The 21,241-nt window shown below is 36.4% G+C and overlaps 1 long non-coding RNA gene across 4 annotated transcripts; it reads left to right on the top strand.

Moving 5' to 3' along the window:
• The first annotated feature begins 1,969 nt into the window (after positions 1-1,969).
• Positions 1,970-18,057, top strand: LOC140162439 (uncharacterized). Of its 4 annotated transcripts, XR_011860282.1 has the most exons (7): positions 1,971-3,553; positions 10,017-10,207; positions 11,311-11,845; positions 13,378-13,710; positions 15,015-15,152; positions 15,839-15,968; positions 17,227-18,057. It is a non-coding gene; the product is annotated as an uncharacterized lncRNA (long non-coding RNA). The 4 variants fall into 4 exon arrangements; XR_011860283.1 differs by lacking the exon at positions 11,311-11,845 and having other exon boundaries at positions 1,970-3,553; XR_011860285.1 differs by lacking the exon at positions 15,015-15,152 and having other exon boundaries at positions 1,972-3,553.
• The last annotated feature ends 3,184 nt before the right edge of the window (positions 18,058-21,241 follow it).

The following is a 21,241-nucleotide window of genomic DNA, read 5'->3' as shown; positions in this document are numbered from 1 at the left end:
GTAGAATTTTATGTTTTTGGCACCTAGTCGTTTTTCCCATTTGGACAGCAAAAACCAAGGGGAGGGTCTTATTGGAAATGAGGGTATGGGGATGTACGACAGATTTGGGGTACATTTTCAGCCATTTAGACTTAGGTGGATTTTCAGCCATTTTGGTTTATTGATGGCCATAATTTCATGAAAATTTGAAAGGGTGTTTTTTTTCTTCAAAATTTTCTCAAAAAGTGCAAATTTTTCTTTACCCAAATTTGCGAAAATCTATAAAAAAATTGGTAGAATTTCTAGTCATTTGGTTTACGGTTGGGTACTTTTTGAGGTATCAGCCGCTCATCCCTACCCAAACCAAAGTTGAGACCCCCCGGCAGCAACATTCTTGTAAATGTTGGTCTCAAATGTGGGACTACCCACTAGATTCCAGCATCCTGATCAGGTACCCCTACCATACCCTTACCTGGCCTTTGTCAGAAGCTCAGTTTGGCTTGGTTTGTGAGGGGCAAGTGCTTGGTGCAAGCCAAGGGCATCTGTGCACTGCAAGTGCATAAGTGTGTGCTGCAAGCACATCGGTATAAGAGATTCCTGACTTGTGTGAGCATGGTTCCCTGTAGCTCATTTCAGCTGATGTTATTCTCCTATGCATAGCTTGGACAGGTTGGGTTAGTCTCTGAGTTTCCTGTCTGTGATACAAGACTCTTCTATACCAGTTTCAACAACATATCCTATTGTCTTGATTAATCTTACTGGCTCTTATGGAGACTTTATAAGGATCTCTCACAGATAAATTGGCAAGTTGGAACAAGATGACAGAATATTTTGTCAGGGTGATGATGAAGGTGATATGACTCTTGGGGATGGTGTTGAGGATGGTGACTTGATTAATGATAACACAAAATCAATAATGAAACTTTAGGAACTGCATTTTATTTGCTTGCGACAACTATCATAGTACATGCACAATAAGGTTTGGACATTTTGAGGTTGGGCACAATACCTGAATTGAAGAAGGGCCCAATTCATTTTTGTTTTACAAAAATGAGTTAGACCCAGCATTTTATTGCCTGCAAACTATTCTTTCTTGTGTGTGAAAGATGAACCAAAATCCACTCTCTAAATAGTCTTCCACATACACTTAATCATGGTTTTCATGGAAGAAAGGCCCAACTCCATGGAGTTCGGCCCATCTTCCACAAATATTGGGTTAAAGAGGAATTTTGTTCATCCAAGAAATCTGCTTTTCACTACAATAAACTTTCTTGCTAACATATTTTCATGCTTCTACTTGTGCAATTAATGGATGATTATCAAATTTCTGTAGCTATTTGTAACACATCTGCTTACGGAACTCGCACCTATAATATATTAGTGGAAGAAGGGCCCAACTTCAGCTCGTATTAAGAACTGTACATTGCCATGGAAACATATATAATTTTGAATGTATGTAATATGTAAAACTTTTACAAATATTTAAGTTTTTTCTTAATATCTCAAAAACAGTTTTGATGAAGTTGGGCCCTTCTTCCACTTAGGTATTCAATTATATTGATTTGGTTTAGGAATTCTAGTTGAAGCAAGGCTGTTAGCTGTCAATATGTACCCAAATTTAGAAAATACTGTAAAAGTGAAAAAAAATAAGCAAATTCAAAATTAGTACATTGCTATGGTACGTGCATCCCTCCTATACAATATATGTTAGCGTTTGTATCGTTTGTCTGGGAAGATGCCGTGAGAGTACGATGCCTCTATTGAATGTCATAGTGCCAGCGAGGGATTGGTTTACACGATGTCCTTCGTCTATGTCACCTCCGAGGGGACTGTGCCACTTGGTTACCCGCTATGGTGTGGGGCGAGAACATAAACAGATGCACAGCGTGTTCTCTAACGTGCGCGGCCCTCTTGAGCCTTTGTAAGCTGGGCCAATGGCCATGGGGCGTCTTGTCTTGAGGAGCGAGGCCCTCAACATTCGTCTTGTATCCGTTAAGTGTTCCCGATTCAGTAGTCTAGCTGCAAAGAAAGGCATATATGATGGTTATGCCAGTTTTATGAAACATGTTCTTTTGCTGATTATTGTTCTGGGTGATGCAGAATGAATCGGAACCACCATGTACAATAAAACCAAATATGCAAGTTAGGGTAAGGGGTATAGTCTTTTGCACATTTGGGACTGGAGTATGAGGCACAACTATTATCACACGTGGGATATTTAAGGTAATACAGGGGTCAAAATTCAAAATTTTGTTAAATCAGGAATGTTGAGAAAGAATTTTACATCAATTTGAATGAAAATGGATTAATGGATTTCCTGATGTAACCTTATAAAAGAACAACTTGCAGCTGGACTATGCACCTACCTTGAAGTGGTTTTCGGGCTTACGATTGTGACTTGATCTAAACATACAAAATTTACCGTCACAAAACAAAAACCAGTTGGTACAGATGTTTTCTGTTTCAATTTATGTTAAAGCCATATTATAACAATTCCATTTTTTGCACGATTGTAATCTACTTTAGTCAGGAAAGATACTCTGCAAAAATCAAGACTTTAGTGCTGTAGTTTTGTCAAAATCCGAGATTTTGAATAACACGATGGAACCGGTGTTTTATTATTACAATGGAAATATTAGTCGAACATATGCACAATACGTACACGGCGTGCGGGATACACATAAACACACCCAGAGGATTGTATCGTATTACAACCGTGGGAGTAACATGCATGGGCGCTATAGTAGTAAATTCCAATTTTCTATGCTTTACCTCACTTGTTTGGCTCAAAATCTTGTTTACATCTGGTCACAATTAACTAGAGGGTGCGATATTTGTTTGTTTGTTTTATTTGTTTGTTTGTTTAACCAGTCAGTCTGGATGACCACATGATTTGGTCCTGATGGGACTAGGCTATTGCTCAAACCATGAAAAGAAAAGAAGGAAAAGAGCAAGGAAAATAATGTTCATTCACAACAAATCTGTACAATTTTGCTCTTGGCATTTGGGTCTAGATGTGTGTGGGGGTGGGGGTGTAGGCGTGTGTGTCTTATATCGGGTAAGAGAACTTGAATAACCTGGTATCTGGGTCTAAACTAAGATTCCAGATGACAATCTGTGAGCTAGCTTCTGTGTCACTACATTGTCATATCAAACACTCCATATTCATTAAATATGTGAAGGATATTATTAACACTGGATCCTCTCAACTAGTCTTGTAACCCTTGTGAAGTCACATGATTTAAAAGTATCCATTCATTCAACTAATTCAACCATTGTCTCATTTTTGGGATTTTTGCAGGTACACTGAATATCAACAAAATACAAATGCTGGTGCTGGACTCCTTTGTGAAGCTGTATGACCCAACACATACCATAACTAGAAGTAGTAATAGAAGAGAGAATCCCTCCTGAACCTCATCAGTGGATACAGCCTTTCACTGTTGTAGAGAACCAATACTTCCATGCCTTTCTCAAGCTCTGGTAAACCCGCTACATGTACATCACTGTTGCCTGTTCAAAAGATGATCAAGATTGAAGAGGAGGTCAAGACAAATAACAAAAAGAAACTGAGGTAAGACATACCTAGAAAACATCGGTTTCGACATTGTTCACAAAACATCTGTTATGTTGGGTTATATATACAAAGGGTATATAAAAAGGTATGAAAAGTGTTCTTGACACCCCCCTGGCGATCCCGAAAAAAGGGAAAAGAGAAAGGAAGAGAGAAGGGGAGGAGGGAGGAGGGGGTGTGGTACAAGGGGTTAGAGTATGAGTGTCTCTCACATCACCATGAGAGCGAGGGATAAAATCTACAATAAGTTTGTAATTTGGGCCGCTATATTGTTGGCCTACAATAATGTTGGCCAGGCGCATTCGTGAATCCAGGGTCTGCGATGACACAATCACCCTAAGTGTTATATGCTCACGGAATTGCTGCCCATGCAGTGATAACCTGTGTAGCTACCGGTCCGTAATTATGTGGTTGGCATGCGAGGGGGGGGTCAAAGGTTCGAATCCCAGGGGTGCCAAGTGACTTCTTTGTTCATCTTCTCTCCTTTTTCGTATCTTCTTTAACTTATCAAAAGTGTTGGGGTTTTAAAATGCCAAATTGCCGCAAAGTGCATTTATCTTGGTAAAGCCATTCTGTCAGTAGATCTGTGAGACGTCCCATTGGAAATTCCTTTTTTTTTTCATCTCAAACTTAAACATGAATCTTAAAAATATTATAATTCCATCCTTTCTATATGTAAGCCTTAATCATTATGAGTGCTAGGGCAACTCCTCTCATGTCTGAAAAAACCTCCTTGGCTGGATCAAAATAACGGGACAAAAGTAACCAAAGTTGTAAAACGCCTATGCATTTTCCTTTGGCACGATTTCAGCATTTAAAATTGCAATTTTTTTTTGCGCGTTTCATGCACATTTTGTCCTGTTAATGTTCTTTTTATTAGTAGCAGATCAGTGGAGGATTTGGAAATTTTGATCACTGACTCGGTGAGTCTGGTTCATCTCCAAATTTTAACATTGAAATGCACTACGCACACACTTTTTCAAATTTGTGTGTGCTTTTTTCATGGTAAGTGGGACAGCTTGGAAAAAACTTGGGTTACAGTTGTGGGGGAGGGATGTCTTCAATCCAATTAGCCAGGGTGGCAATTATGTTGCCATGCACAGGTGCCAGCAAAAGGTAAATCGGGCCATACCAGCAAAATTTATTTCTGAACACCCCTGATGTTACACTGTGTAACATGAAAGCAGCATTTAAGGTGGTTATGTTATCAAATGTACTTAATATGTTAATATGTTATTAGTAAATCACAATCACACACAGGGATCGAGCTTGCTTAGTATTAAATACTAACTAATCTTTGCAATAGAAAAAGCAAAATTATATGATGAATTACTTCCAAATTTCCTGTAATACTTAGTTTCACTTGTCATGTCTAGTTAGATGAAAACTATTAAGAGAACTTATCTGAGAAATACTGATGCCATGGGAAAAAGGCGGAAGATGGGGGTCAGCAAATTTCAACCATATTTTGGCAATTTAATAAGTTTGGATAAGTGTTCATAATAATCAGTATGAAAAAATCTGATATGCCCCCTCCTGGGAAATATGGGACCCCCTAAAATATGCCCCAAACACGTATTTCCCTGACTTGTAAAATGCCGTTTTATACCATTTTTGAAGAAATGTTTGGGACCTAAGACAAGTATCTATGAAAGTAAATTTTTCTACACACCATCTTTCATCCTTTATCTTTATGAAAAAATATAAAACAATAAATGTTTATATTGGGATGTTCCATTTATGAACAGGGGTGAGGGCCTATATTTCACATTTTACAACTTTTGAAGAAAAGTGAAATATCCCTCTACTTTGTGACGTCACTGTAGGAGTTCCTCAATCTTTCTGAAATTGCTCATTACAGGAGAGAACATCTGTACATAGGTCATTTATATAATGCAATAAAAATCATGGAGACTTGTTTACTTTTCATAAAACACAAACGTGGATTTTCCCAATATGTGACATTGGAATAATGATGATGTATACAACACCAACATCAAATGTAAGATCTTTTCACTGTAGCAGTCCATTTTCTTGAGCCAATAGTCAGTTATTGCATTGAGGAGTTAAGAAACACATTTAAGAATGCAAAAGTACAGGGGTAGGTGTTTCTCTTTTACAGCATATTGATAAAATCGCCAGTAGATAATGCTCCTTGAATATGAGCCCTTACCTCATGTCACAAGCTCGTATTCACATGATACATGTTAGTGGTATGAAAATCACAAGCTCCTATTCTGATTCTTAATCATTTCAAATGCATCCGTACTTTAGCTATAGGAACTAGGCCTAGTAGGGCCCCATACCCCAAAGTACTAAATCCTAATAACCTGGGTGTTAGGGTGCATCTCTTGCCCCTCATGTTACCCAAATTTCTTGTCCCTAGTCTCAAAATGTTCCATTGGTCAAAATATTACCCCATACCAAATTTAAAATTATTCAAGTCGTTTAGGGGGCCTCCGTGACGTTGAAATTGTTGGTCAATGGCCATACCATATGCATAAAGCAGCTATTTTGTTTTGCATGGTTAACATTAGAAATTACTGCTGCCTTATGTATTTTGTTCATGTAGTCAGGACTATTAATGAATCAAGATGTTAAAATAGTCCAACTCAAAAAAATAAAACATAAGGGAGCTATCTACAGAGGTCAAGTTTATGTAAACATAAATGGCTGCCCTTTGCTGTATTTACTGTGTAATTGTGAATTTGCTTCGATATACATATCTTTACTGTTTTCGTGCCAACTTTGACCTATTAGGCTGATACTACTACAGAAGAGTGATCGCACACTTGCAAGTTGTACAATTTCTAGACCTTGCTCAATTTGATGAGACAGTACAGCATCATGTTAAATACGTTTAAAAAAAGAATGGAAGGCTAAGGTCCTTCAAATCTTCAGACCGCAGCTCTCAGCAGAGATGATTTTGCGAAGTTGTGAATTGCATTAGTGAGCAAACTCAGAAGTTAAGTTTAAGATTCCAGAGCATTGTAGATGCTAGGCCAGATGAATGGCAAAACTTTTGTTCCCAAAATCTGCTTGAACTTGAATTGAGGTTCCAATCCAAGAACTACATGTACCTCATGGAAATATTCATAGGCCTATACAAAGGTTAGTATGTGAATCATATAATTTCAAAAAGTGCCAGTTAAATCATATTACATAAAAGAAAGTTGCAATGTAAAACCAAACAAAATGGTACACTTTGCAGTTGCATTCTCCAGTGACATTTGACTAAGTACCAACACAGGAGAAGCACTAGCTTAAACGGCAACAACAAAGACAATGTATAAAGCTGAATAAGGTAAATGATCATGCCAGTACCAGTCGGAGATACCCAAATCAAGATTTGAAGAACCTCAGTCCTGTGTGTGTTGTCTCATCAAATTCAGCAAGGTCTAGATGCAAGTGTGTGATCACTATAGTCTGTAGTAGTAACTATCAGCATAACGGTTCAAAGTTGGCATGGAAACAGGAAAGTTATGAATATTTAAGTAATTTCACAATTACACAGTAAAGACAGCAAAGGGCAGCCATTTATGTTTACATAAACTTGGTCCTTGTAGATAGCTCCCTTTTGTTAAATTTTGGGACATGAGCTTTTTAACATCTTGAATCATAATAGTCCTAACTACATGGGCAAAATACATAAGGCAGCAGTAATTTCTAATGTTAATCATGCAAAACAAAATAGCTGCCTTATGCATATGGTATGGCAATTGACCAACAATTTCAACGTCACGGAGGCCCCCCTAAACGACTTCGGAATAATTTTAAATTTGGTATGGGGTAATATTTTGACCAATGGAACATTTTGAGACTAGGGACAAGAAATTTGTGTAACATGAGGGGCAAGAGATGCACCCTACTGGGTGTAGATCTTAATACTAGGAGTGGGCTATAAATGGGTCTTGTTTTGTTTTGCTTCGGGATAAGGTTTTTAGTTATGTTCTATCTATTTGACCTAGGCCTATCTCAACATGAAATTACAAAATGTTAAGTCTGGGTTTCAAAAATGTAATATGCACAAATTTTTTTCAAGTATAATTTTATAGGTGTTACACCCCCTTCATTACCCTCACCGCCTACAGGTGTTGCCCTGTTGACAGTCAAAATGGTATAGTTTCTGTAATGTTCCATAATTTTTCGCCCTTTTTCATTGATAATTATTCTTGGCGCCCTTAAGTCACGCCCTTTTTCTTTAGTCTTTTGCCGCCCCTTTATCTTCCGCCGCCCTTCTTTTTGCCGCCCCTGATTTAACCCGGGGCTCGTGCCCCAAAGTCCCCACCCCAAAAAAATACGCGCATGATGTGAACATGACCTTAAACATTTTACCCCCCGAATAGCCAGTATCAGGGGTAATAAATTGTCTCTTCCTGATCTTTTTGTTTTTTACACTGTCAGCAGCGGTGAGCTCCAACCAAGCCATGTGTATTAACCCTTGCACATCTACGGTGACAGTGGTATGGTAAAATAAGATCAGGGAAAGAAAATTTATTATCCCAGATACTGGCTATTTGGGAGTAAAATATTTAACGACTTCTCCACAATATGAGGTAAAATTTACACAAAAAAAGTAATATAAATGGCTAGCGTGTCACAGGCACAATCTCAATCTGCTGCATAATAGTGTCCTAGATATCATCAGTGCCATGTGGTCGCTGCTAAATTTCATCTCCGGTATCGGTACCAACGCGCATCAGATGATCTACTCGAAAGTTTTGTCCCCCGCGTTTCGTCCCCATTATCATCAAGGTAAAACTTTTTGTTGCATCCCTAATCCCAGATGACAGCAACAACATTTTTCTGTGACCTATGACCTTTGGATTTTGGGCAGTTTGACCCCAAATCGACCAATTTTCTTCATTTTGAGCAATTTGTTGCATTAAAAAAGTTTGTATTATAGGTATATTGATAAACATGGATCTTTAATTTTCAGCTAAAATGTATTAGGAGATTTCAAAGAGAAGGCAGTTGCCATTCCTTGGAAGAAAAAAAGTAATATTCTTTTGAGGGTGCATAGAGCATGATGCAACAAGGTTATTTTTAAATCAGCACAGACGGAATTTTAGTACTGACCGGGTACTGACCCCCAACTAATTATGGAATAGTCCTGTTCTAAGCATTTATCCAAGACAATTTAGGTCCAATTTATTATGTAATAGTGTTGTTGATGTTTTTTCTTACTTCTGATAGGCTCCCTTTTCATCAAATTTCATTTTCAAGCTTGGAAAATCACCGAACTTGAGTTTAGCATGAAAATACCGCAATTTTGCACTTTTCTGAAAAAGAGCATAAAGTAAGATGTGCTCATTTTAAAATGGAAAGAGTCTCCACGATTTTTATTTACTCAATTGTTTAACCTATATTTACTTTATCCAACAAGTAAATAACTTTGACAAAATATTGAGGAACTCTCATAATCATCTTGCAATATTGGCTTCAAAATTAGGATTTTTCACATTTATATACAATTGCTGAAAAAGCCATTACTCCCCTCTCTGAAAATGGAACAACCCAAACGTTGTCCAAAGAATTTGTAATTGTTATGTCGAGACAAAATGTGTATATTACTTTGAAGTATAAATAAAATGTCTGCAGATCCGCGTTTATGTGGTTCTAATCAAAAGGTTATTTTTAAATCAGCACAGACGGAATTTTAGTACTGACCCGGGGTACTGACCCCAACTAATTATGGAATAGTCCTGTTCCAAGCCTTTATCGAAGACACTTAAGGCCCCAATTTATTATGTAATAGCGTTGTTGATGCTGTTTACTTCTGATAAGCTCCCTTTTCATCAAATTCATTTTCAAGCTTGGAAAATCACCGAACCTGAGTTTAGCATGAAAATACCGCAATTTTGCACTTTTCTGAAAAAGAGCATAAAGTAAGATGTGCTCATTTTAAAATGGAAAAAGTCTCCACGATTTTTATTTGCTCAATTGTTTAACCTATATTTACTTTATCCAACAAGTAAATAACTTTGACAAAAATATTGAGGAACTCTCATAATCATCTTGCAAACTTGGCTTCAAAATTAGGATTTTTCACATTTATACAATTGCTGAAAAGACCATTGCACCCCTCTCTGAAAATGGAGCAACCCAAACGTTGTCCAAAGAATTTTTAATTGTTATGTAGAGACAAAATGTGTATTATTACTGTGAAGTGTAAATAAAATGTCTGCAGATGCGCGTTACTACGTGGTTCCAATCAAAAGTTAGTGCACATTTCAAAGTTTTCGTGTCTGAGAAGACATTTCATGGGTGTCAATTTTAGGGGGGTCCAGTATCTCCCAGTGGGGGGTCCTCAAAATTTTTTTATACCTCCACTGTAAATACTCATGGACACATGTTTGATTGACAAAATATGAACAAAATTTGCTGACCCCCATCTTCCACCTACCATCTGAGTCTATCGGATAAACTCTCTTAATACACTTTGAATTATTTGAAATTACAGGTTTAATTTCCTCAGGCAGGCAATCCCAGTATTGATGAAGATGACAATCTATAAAAAGATGACAAAGATGACTGGCTTGATATGGCAGAGTATGATGCAGCAGTGAACAACACAGCATTCAACAACTGTTTTTGCTATAGCACTCTACATGCAGTTAACCAATAGATACACTAAAGGCGATTGACTTTAAGGTATACAAAAATGTTCATAGAAGATGTTGTTGTTGAAAACAAACAAGTTGTTTAATTGTGTACTCATAACTAAGCCAATGATGCATGTTCTTTACGTGTGCAATAATTATGAGCCATGGGTCGTTAAAATTGGGGATCTTTATTAGGCAGGCTGAGAGGGGTTTCTGGCAGGCCCATAGGGGTATAACATAACAGCCTTTGCATCTGGGCTTGAGATTGGAATTCCAATTTCCTTTCTCACAAAGTAAGGGGTGAGAGTAAACTTGTACAAAATTGTGTTCGGGGTGGCCTTCTCTCCTTCCTCTTGCAAGTATTTCAGTCAATTTGAAGATGAACAAACACAAGGGTGTGTATCTGTAAATAGGAATCTCCTGATATGACTTTCCAGACAAAACTTTAAAATGGGAAACTTTAAATTCAAGAAATACATTTGAGAAGGCTTAAAAACAAAGAATTGCTTAATTTTTAGTAGTAACAATTTGCTTAATGTTTAGTCGTAATATCTATGAAATCTTATAGGACTCTGGGTTTTCTATGCATCAGATGTCTAAACTAATTTCTAGACAATATCATCCCCTGAAGTTCCGGTCCATGAGAGTATCATCAAATGTGTACAAATACAGTTTCTTTCTAAATACCATATCAGAGTGGAATAACCTCCCATCATCTGTTCTAGAGTCTGGTAGCATTCAAAACTGCACTATGTAATAATGTAACTTAATGTTTAATCTGTATTCACATATAAATATTTGTGTTTTCATCATAGGCCATTTTTCTTAATTAGATGCCGCTTTTGCAATTTTTATTTGTTATTTGTTTAGATTAAATTTAGATTCTCCTGACCCTTATCTTGCAGAAAGTGTATGCTTTAAAGTGCTGGGAGGCTTAACAGTTTACGGGGAAGTATACAGATATGCCTTTGATTTGATATGACTTTGGTTGGGTTGCATGCCTGGTGTTGAACCATGTAATTCCAGTAAATCTAATGAGATTTTAAAAGTTGAATTAAAAGATAAATTCAAATGGTAAAACTTTTGACAATTGCTTTTTGTCAAAAATGAGCAGCAGGTGTTAAATGAATTTTAATGTTCTTTTCTATGTAGACTGTGAAGGTAAATGTGGAAACTTTGCACTGAGAATGGCTATTGATGGAAGCGAAGAGGAGCTAGGATTCCACCTGGAGAAGAGGTGAAGCAGGAGAGTTGTACCGGTGGTGGTGATAGACTTTGATTTTGCTGACAACATTGCACTGTTGTCTGAGGAAAACAACAAGAACTGCTTCACAGAGTTGAGACTTCAGCTGCAATAGTGGGCCTGAAGATGAATGGAAGTAAAACAAAGTTCATGTCTTACAATAACAAGAGAGAAAGCATCACAAGAAATGACGGTGTAGTACTAGAGGGGTCGATGATTTCAAATACCTAGGAGATCTTCCAAAAATAAGCCACAAGATCTGTAGAAGTGAGGAGCCTGCATTAAAAATGGTTCATTGAATACCCAAGCATGGGAGGCAGAAACCTGGAAGACCCACTATAACCTATGTAGACATTCTGAATGATGACGCTCGATTGGAAGCAGCAGACTTCAGGATAGCAATGGAGAACAAAAAGTTTGAGGATACCACTCGAAATAAGTCAAGTAAGTAAGTTAAGGGATCTGGAATGAGCGTTTTGAGCGTTTCGAAAGTATTTCTTGTGGGACATGAGAGCACATCAGACATATCAAATTGCATTCTAAATACGAAGAATGTCTTTCTGATATCAAATAATTTTCTTTTTTTTTTAAATTCACGATACAATACAAATTTTATGACAAATTATAAAAATTTGATATTTTTCACATTTTTGATATATAACAGTCCACAAAGTAAATTTTATAAATGTAATGATATATTCTTAAAGTGTATGTAGCTGGGACGAAAAGCCGACGATCAATTGAAAATTTTGACCTTTCATATTGAAGGAAACAAGTTGTTTAATTGTGTACTCACAACTAAACCAATGATGCATGTTCTTTACGTGTACAATAATTATGAGCCATGGGTCGTTAAAATTGGGGATCTTTAGGCAGGCTGAGAGGGGTTTCTGACAGGCCCATAGGGGGTATAACATAACAGCCTTTGCATCTGGGCTTGAGATTGGAATTCCAATTTCCTTTCTCACGAAGTAAGGGCTAAGAGTAAAATTGTACAAAATTGTACAAAATCTTTCATATAGGGCCTACAGGCATCTTTCCACACCTTTTGCTAAGGCATCAAAATAAAGGAGTTTGCTACACACCTCAACAGTGTTCAAGAAGACTGATGACCTAAGGTAGTCCCACTGCTCTCTCTTTACTATATAAATGGACAAAACCGGATGAGGTAAAAAGCATAATCATTTGTCTTAAATTTTGCAGACCGAAAATGCTTGCAGAAATATTACTAATCTTTCTTTGATTGTATTTTGATTCAAAGTATTTCAGTCAATTTGAAGATGAACAAACACAAGGGTGTGTATCTGTAAATAGGAATCTCCTGATATGACTTTCCAGACAAAACTTTAAAATGGGAAACTTTAAATTCAAGAAATACATTTGAAAAGGCTTAAAACAAAGAATTGCTTAATTTTTAGTAGTAACAATTTGCTTATGTTTAGTCATAATATATGCCTGGACATTGGATTGTATCAAAAATGAGTAGGATCTGGCTTTGACTGAGCTTTCCAAATGTTTTGGGCTAGGGTGATCTAGTCGGCATTTTATCTATGAAATCTTATAGGACTCTGGGTTTTCTATGCATCAAATGTCTAAACTAACTTCTAGACAATATCATCCCCTGAAGTTCCGGTCCATGAGAGTATCATCAAATGTGTACAAATACAGTTTCTTTCTAAATACCATATCAGAGTGGAATAACCTCCAATCATTAAAATTGGGGATCTTTAGGCAGGCTGAGAGGGGTTTCTGGCAGGCCCATAGGGGATATAACATAACAGCCTTTGCATTTGGGCTAAGAGTAAAATTGTACAAAATTGTGTTTGGGAGTGGCCTTCTCTCTTTCCTCTTGCACTATTTTTTTCCATTTCTTGCTTTGTTTATCAAAGCTATCTGGGCCAGCATGGTAGGTAGAAATATACTGATAAAAGAATACATTGTTTAATATTGCTTTTTTCTTTCAATCTTTCATTTAGGGCCTACAGGCATCTTTCCACACCTTTTGCTATGGCATCAACAAATGACGGTGTAGTAGAGGGGGTCTATGATTTCAAATACCTAGGCGCAAGTGACATATGACAAATGCAGACCTATATGGAGATCTTCCAAAAATAAGCCACAAGATCAGTAGAAGTGAGGAGCCCTCATCAAAAATGGTTCATTGGATACCCTAGCATGGGAGGCGAAATCTGGAAGACCCACTATAACCTATGTAGACATTCTGAATGATGATGCTCGATTGGAAGCAGCAGACTTAAGGATAGCAATGGAAAACAAAAAGTTTGAGGACACCACTCAAAATAAATCAAGTAAGTAAGTTAAGTGGAAGATATTTCCAAAATCTTTCACAGGAGGTTTGGATTTTAAATGGAATAGCCCATTGCATGCTTTCACTTTTCAACAAAGTGGAGTCTACCACTGATCATGGTTCATGATTACACGCTTGAACCAGTCAGTGAGTGTAGAGGTTTGTTGATCATATACGTGGCATTGTGTTCATGGACAAATAATTTGTATAGGAAAAATAGCAAATTGTGTGGAGTTTTACACATAAAACACACATGAAACACACAGGAAGAAGAAAAAACATGTCAACGTAGTATATTCTTTTAACATTATGATACCTAAATCACACAATTTGTGGCAATTTTTTAGGCATTTTGGTGGCCATTTTGAAAAAGCTCCCTCTATGTGGAGTGTCCCTACATTTGACAAGGTTGCATACAGAATCACTATTTTCACCCCTACTGTACATCCCCAACTAGTATTAAATGCACTTGTGTGCTGTTCCAACAGATCAAAGTTTCTTCATACATGTGAAGACAAACATTATTTTGGCATGATGATTCATTAATACGCAAAACTATAAGAATCAGCAAATGATTGGCATGGCTGTGACGCTTCAAAAAATTTGAAGATGAACAAACACAAGGGTGTGTATCTGTAAAAAGGAATCTCCTGATATGACAGAAAAAATCCCTCAAGCATTTTGACTATTTACAAGAAAACCGCCTCAAACAAGAAAAGCCTTTAAAATGGGAAGCTGTGTTTCATGGGTAAGTCCAACTATCCCTTTGCCTACTTGACAATAGGTCTGGATATAATGTTTGTTTCAACTTTAACATGTGTTATGTGACTCAATTAAAAACATCTGAAAGGCTGAGAAGCAAATGATTAGGCTCTGCCTGATTATCATATCTTAATGTTGCTATCTTCAGTAGATAGCACATGGTTAGCAATGCACATGCGGCATTAATTTGAGTCGGCATCAATACTTAAACTTGAATGATTTCACTTTTAACGGTCAAGATATGTTGAGAAAGGCTGAAGATCAAGTAAAATGGGTTTTTTAGAAAAAAAAATTGATCCTGTAGAGTCCACACCACCAAATCACACCACCAAGGTAAATGGCTGGTAAAAAAATCAGTGTTTTTATTGTGAGAACCACACCAGGGTTGCGTTAATGGAAAAAAGTTAGAAAAGAAGGCTGATGTGCCTATTTTTTTTGTAATAGCTGTACTTTGTGGATGGTTTTCTTATTATCTAAGTATAAAAAGATTACATTTGTCACAATTCTGAAATTTGAGGCACATTTTTTGTTCTTCTTCGCCAGATGACGTCACTACATAGAATCAGTGTGCTGTAAGATTGACAGGATGTACATAGCTTTCGACGCGTCACTGCGAAAAATCAAGCTGCTTACCTACCCAATATGTGTTGGTTATATGGTAGAAGATATCATAAACATTAGGTAAAATGGTGTTTTGAATGAACCAGGGAGGTTTAACAATGAGAAAAAGACCAATTCCGCCATACCTTTTAACACATAAATGAATAGGAACTCTATTTGGTGGCGTGAAACCTGCAATTTTTTTTAGGCATTTTGGTGGCCATTTTGAAAAAGCGCCCTCTATTTGGAGTGTCCCTACATTTGACAAGGTTGCATACAGAATCACTATTTTAACCCCTACTGTACATCCCAAACTAGTATTAAATGCACTTGTGTGCTGTTCCAACAGATCAAAGTTTCTTCATACATGTGAAGACAAACATTATTTTGGCATGATGATTCATTAATACGAAAAACTATAAGAATTAGTAAATGATTGGCATGGCTGTGACGCTTCAAAAAAGGACCGTTTTCATTAACATTTAATTCATAGAGAATTGCATGGAAAACCTAAAATTTGTGAAATAAAATTACGCGGGGAAAGGAAAATTTCGTGGTGAATGAATAGCAAGTTTTGCACATAGCTTCCTCATCCATGGAGAAATATGGAGAAAGCCATGCACCTCTAGCAAACTTTGGAATATTTACATATTTACATACTCAGTGACAACAACACCACATAATTATATTGGAATCATCAGCCTGTCTTGTATTAAATGTACTTGTACTATGGCTACTGACAAGCTTTGTATTTTTCTGCCTTGCAGCATTCTTCTACCTGAGAAATTCCATGGGTTCTGGGTCAAAGAACTGCACCAACTGCAACATTGGCATCTTTCTGTTAGGCGGTATCCATTAATCTTGATCATTTTGTTAGAATGATCTGTGGAATTCCTGGTGAGATACATGTAGTTTTGCAACTTTTTCAATTCAGGTTTTTAGGCTTAGAATCTACAAGATTCTTTCCTATTTTCGTGTCAAAGTTAATCAAGGCATTATCTATGTATTAGGATATATATTCCATTCAATATCCACACTACCCCTGTGGAAGATTTTGGAAATATCTACCACAAGTGGGTTATGAATTTCAAATGCCAGAAACATGTACATTAGCAGCTCTATATTTTGAAACTCGTCCTCCTTCAGTGGAAGATTAATCTTTCTCAGAGGGTGTATGAAATCCAAATGGAGCTGCTGCCGAATGTGTTCATTCCATTTGAAATTGATATCCCCTGTGGAAGATATTTGCAAAATCTAACAGGGGTGATGTGGATTTGGGTTACTGCTTCATGTAATTATACACGAAATTAGGGTTAGGGTGAGGATTAGGGTTTGGGTTAGGATTAAGGTTAGGATTAGTTTACACGAAATAATTACATGAAGGTTGCTTTCCAAGTGACTAACATGCAAACTATACCTAATACATAGTACATGCATAAACTTGTTTAATATATTCAGTTTAGTGCTGATGGAGTAAAATATATCAATTCTAAATCATTCCATCCAAACTAAAATCAGAACACTGAATACATTTTTAATTTGTTGAAATATCCAACAAATCAGTTAATGAGGCAAGTGATAATTTATAAATTAAAGTGAAACACAATGTCTTCACAAGAAAAAAAAAATTCAAAAAATGAAAAACAAAACCCACAAGAATCATGCAGTTGTTTTTCAAATCCAAGCAATATTTTAAAATTACTTTGTATTATTCAATACATAAGAAAAACATTTGTAAATAAAGCGGAAAAATGCAGTAATGCATCAAGCTAGTGATGTGTAATTTGTCATTGCTATCAGCAGTAGATAGCAAAAAATACTGCAAATGATACCATGTTAATTAGCTGTTTGCAAAGTCAAAATAGTTTTAAAATGGAAACAAAACAGTTATTATAGCAACTAGTACAAGGATCCAAATTTATGATATATGATACAAAATAAAAATTGTTGATGTCGGCAGAGTGCATCTCTTGATACCTTCCAAGCAAACAAGAATTTTAAAAATGAAAAAGTGGCAAGATTCTTAAAGAAATACATTAGAAAAGTCTAACAGAAAATATATGGTCTTGATTATTAATCCTTATACAAATATGAACTGGATCTGACTTTTTTAAATAAAAATGTGACTAAGCTTTTAAAATGTGTTTTATTTCAGAGATGCCTGGCGTATAGGGTGATCTACATTGTATATAGTTGGCAATTTTCTGAAAACTTTTTTTCTATCATGCATAAGGTGCCTTCACCTGACCTTCATCATTGCAAAAAGTGGAAAGTGAAAAGTTCTGAAGTGCTGATAAAGTTAGTCATTGTACAAGTTGTCTGAGTCAACAACACAAAATAAAAAGGAAATGGTAAGACTGCATGGGAAAAATGCAAATATTTAGGCACTCATCTGGACACATCAGATGATATAAAGAGGAGAAAGAGACTAGCCATGGCAGCAAATGGAGTGAAATAAACAAAGCAAGAGACCAAAGTGGTTTGAACATCTAACGAGACTACCCAAAAGAAGCAAATCAAGTCAAGTTTTGATTGGATCAAAGCAGATGACAAAAGCATTTTGACCTCTGACCTAACTGCCAAGAGAGTTGTCATTGGCTGGGATGCCAAGTTTAGTGTAATCGATGATGATTATAGTTGACGTTCATGAAAGATTGTTTTACCAAATTACCAAATTATTAATTATCATAAGCATTTTTGGCCACACATTGTTTGGTCACAATGGCTCATGTAAGAAAAGATGCAGTTTTGAAAGTTGCACTTTGGTCCATTCAACTTTCAAACAATCCAGCAGGTCTGACATACTGTAGAATACATTTTGCAAGCTTTGTGAAATTAAAATGTTCCAAACTTTGATGCAATGTTTGACATTGTGGATTGGACCATGTGTAAAATAAAACCGACCACCAATAATTTATTTTTTACCCTCAATAAAGAGAGATTACTATAATAATTTGTAGAATATTTTCAAAGTTTATGAACAACTTAAGGGCTGGGGTATGAACGTTTGGACAGTATTTATTTTGGGACATTAGAGCACAGCAGACATATCGAATTGCATTCTGAATACGAAGAATGTCATTCTGATATCAAATAATTTTGATTTTTTGAAATTCGCAATTTAATACACATTTTATGGCAATTCATTAAAATTGATATTTTTGATATTTAACAGTACTTGAAGTAAAATTTATAAATCTGATGATTTATACTTAAAGTGTATGTAGGTGGGATGAAAAGCCGACGATCAATTGAAAATTTTGACCTTTCGTATTGAAGATATGGATTTTTTTTCCCCAAAACACCAAAAAATTTAGGTCTTTTGGGAAAAAATCCATATCTTCAATATGAAAGGTCAAATTTTCAATTGACGTCGGCTTTTTCCTCCCTGCTACATGCACTTTAAGAATATGTCATTAGATTTACATAATTTACTTCGAGGACTGTTATATATCAAAAATGTGAAAAATATCAAATTTTATAATTTGTCATAAAATTTGTATTATATTGTGATTTTCAAAAATGAAAATTATTTGATATCAGAAAGACATGCTTCGATTCAGAATGCAATTCGATAGGTCTGAGGTGCTCTCATGTCCCACAAAAAATACTGTCGAAACATAATAAACGCTTCATTTTAGATCCCTTAAGGGCAGAGTAATGGGAGAGAACATGGACCTTTTTGAGCTTCATTATTTCTGAATTGTATGTCCAAAGTATATAAAACTATACATTTTTGGAAAGGAAATGAGTCAAGGAATCCCATGATGACGTCAGATTTGTTCAAAAATCTCAAGTTTTTGAAAAAATCACAAAAATTCACTTTTTTACCCCAATTTTTTTGTGACAACTTGAAAAAAATCCGTTCGAGATAAAAAAATTCAGTTAGCTTTTCATGAAGAAGAGACATAAACTTAGGGAAGGTTTTTTATTTTTTTGAAATTGTCTCTTTTTTTGAAATATTCAAAAAACATGTGAAAAAAGCCATTTTGTCACTCCATTAAGCTGAAAATTGCACATAATGGTGTATATTTTTGTTTAAAACAAATATTTTGAAAAATGAAAAAACCTTCCCTAGACTTTGATGTACTCTAAAGGATAGTGCAAAAAGTTTACCCATTGCTTGCATATTTTTCGAGTTATCTTGTCACAAAAATTGCGCAATATTGTTAAAAGTGAACTCTGAGAAATCAACGTTTTAGTAAAAAAATGTCAAAATTATGCACAAAACGTCCTTAAATTTTAAAACGGTAAGACTTTCACACTTGTAAAAGCTGCATCTGGTGCATGGTCTAAATATGCATCTTTTTGCACCAATGAATCTATAATCTCTGCTTTCAGTGCGCCAAAATTCAAAATAATTAAAAAATCTAAGTGACATTTTGACTGCAAATTTTTGTTTTGTTTACACCACATTTGCTGGCGTTAACAACATACCGAATGCGCCTTGACTGCGTATTATACGCGCAGAGTTGCCTTGGCGTCACGCTGACGCGAATCGCTGGCGTAATCACAATATTTCGCATTCGCGCATTTCTAACTCATTATTTCCCGCAAATTTACTAAGCTGTCTTGAGCCATGTGACTTTTTAGAGTTGAAAAGAGTGAAATGAATCAAGCAAAAATACAAATAAATATTAGCAAGTTGTATTTTATCAGTTTCAAGTGAAAGAATACATCTTAGTGTTGATAAATATCAAAAAATCTCAAATTCGGTCATGGACGAATGTGTTTTCCATTACTCTGGCCTTAAGGGAACTTAGAACCTGTGAACCATTTATATGCAATGTGATTACAATAAAGAATTGTCAGCAACTCGCCACTTCATTTTATTTCCTGACATTCTCATCATTGTGCTTGGATCAAGTCTTCAACACCTCTTCCTACGTTTGTACAGGAGCCAAGCGTTGTTAATTGGTGATGAATCCACAGTCCAATAGCATATAAGTGAACGCCAGGTTGCATGTTACGCATTAGCATGTAAAATTCATCATGCCTGGAACTTTTGCGTAACATGGAGGTAGCAGCCAGCTAAACATTACTGCTTTGATCTTCGGTTTTATTGCTATAATATCAACTGATTGAGTGGCAATGACAAGCTGAGTGAAAGAATCATGTGAATTTAATGATCTTTAGCTTGTTTTCGTTGTTGAAACTATGTTTCACCATTGTTCAGCACAGATTAACAACTCGCGTTCGCCGCGTCTGTGTGGTTTACTATGAGCTAAGGCTGCCCTCATGAAGTAAACCATGCGGATGCATCATTGTTAATCGGTGATGAACAACAGTGAAACTATGATTGAATCCGCTTTAAATGTATAGTAAACTAGAATTGGTATTCAAGCATTTTAGTATATTTGAAGAAGTAGTTTGGAACATATTTTTGTGAGTTCCTACAACTTACATTAATATTAAAACCATAATGTACAATCTTTTAAAATGAATTGGCTAATTTTTTTCAAACCTGATATTTCAGCATATTTGTAATGCTAATTGGATTTAGCCAATTTCATTGGACTAGTAGGAAAACAGAGCAATTTTGTAATTAGTCTTAACCCTAACCCCTAAGGGCTTTTTGGCGACGGGAAGGGAAAGAAGGAAAGAATAAAGAGAAAAGAAGGAAAGAAGTTGTTTGCTCTGGGTGGGATTCCAACCCGAGACCCCTCGCATGCCAAGCGCTCGGTCGGCAACACTTTGCCACCGGTCTTGGGCTTCGCTGGCCAGCGAAACTGGGGCGCTTGCGTCATCACACCACGTGGGATGCATGCACGAACAGCACATATATCAACCCTAACCCGCCTGAATACTACAAAATACTACTTAAGGAAGCCTATACTGAGTTTCGATAGTGGTAACCTAACCCTAACCCCCTAAGGGCTTTTCGGCGACAGGAAGGGAAAAGAAGGAAAGAATAAAGAGAGAAAAGAAGGAAAGAAGTTGTTTGCTCTGGGTGGGATGCGAACCCGAGACCCCTCGCATGCCAAGCACTCGGTCGGCGACACTTTGCCATGGGTCTTGGGCTTAGCTGGCCAGCGAAACCGTGCCTATATCACTTAGGGCGATTGCGTCATCACACCACGTGGGATGCATGCACGAACAGCGCATATATCAAGTAGTATTTTGTAGTATTCAGGCGGGTTAGGGTTAAGACATTAAGTGGCATATTTTCT

This window comes from Amphiura filiformis, chromosome 10 (genome assembly GCF_039555335.1).
Source record: "Amphiura filiformis chromosome 10, Afil_fr2py, whole genome shotgun sequence".
In the NCBI taxonomy this organism is placed as follows: domain Eukaryota; kingdom Metazoa; phylum Echinodermata; class Ophiuroidea; order Amphilepidida; family Amphiuridae; genus Amphiura; species Amphiura filiformis.
Note: the sequence above shows the minus strand (reverse complement) of the source record. Positions and strands in the feature narration are given on the sequence as shown.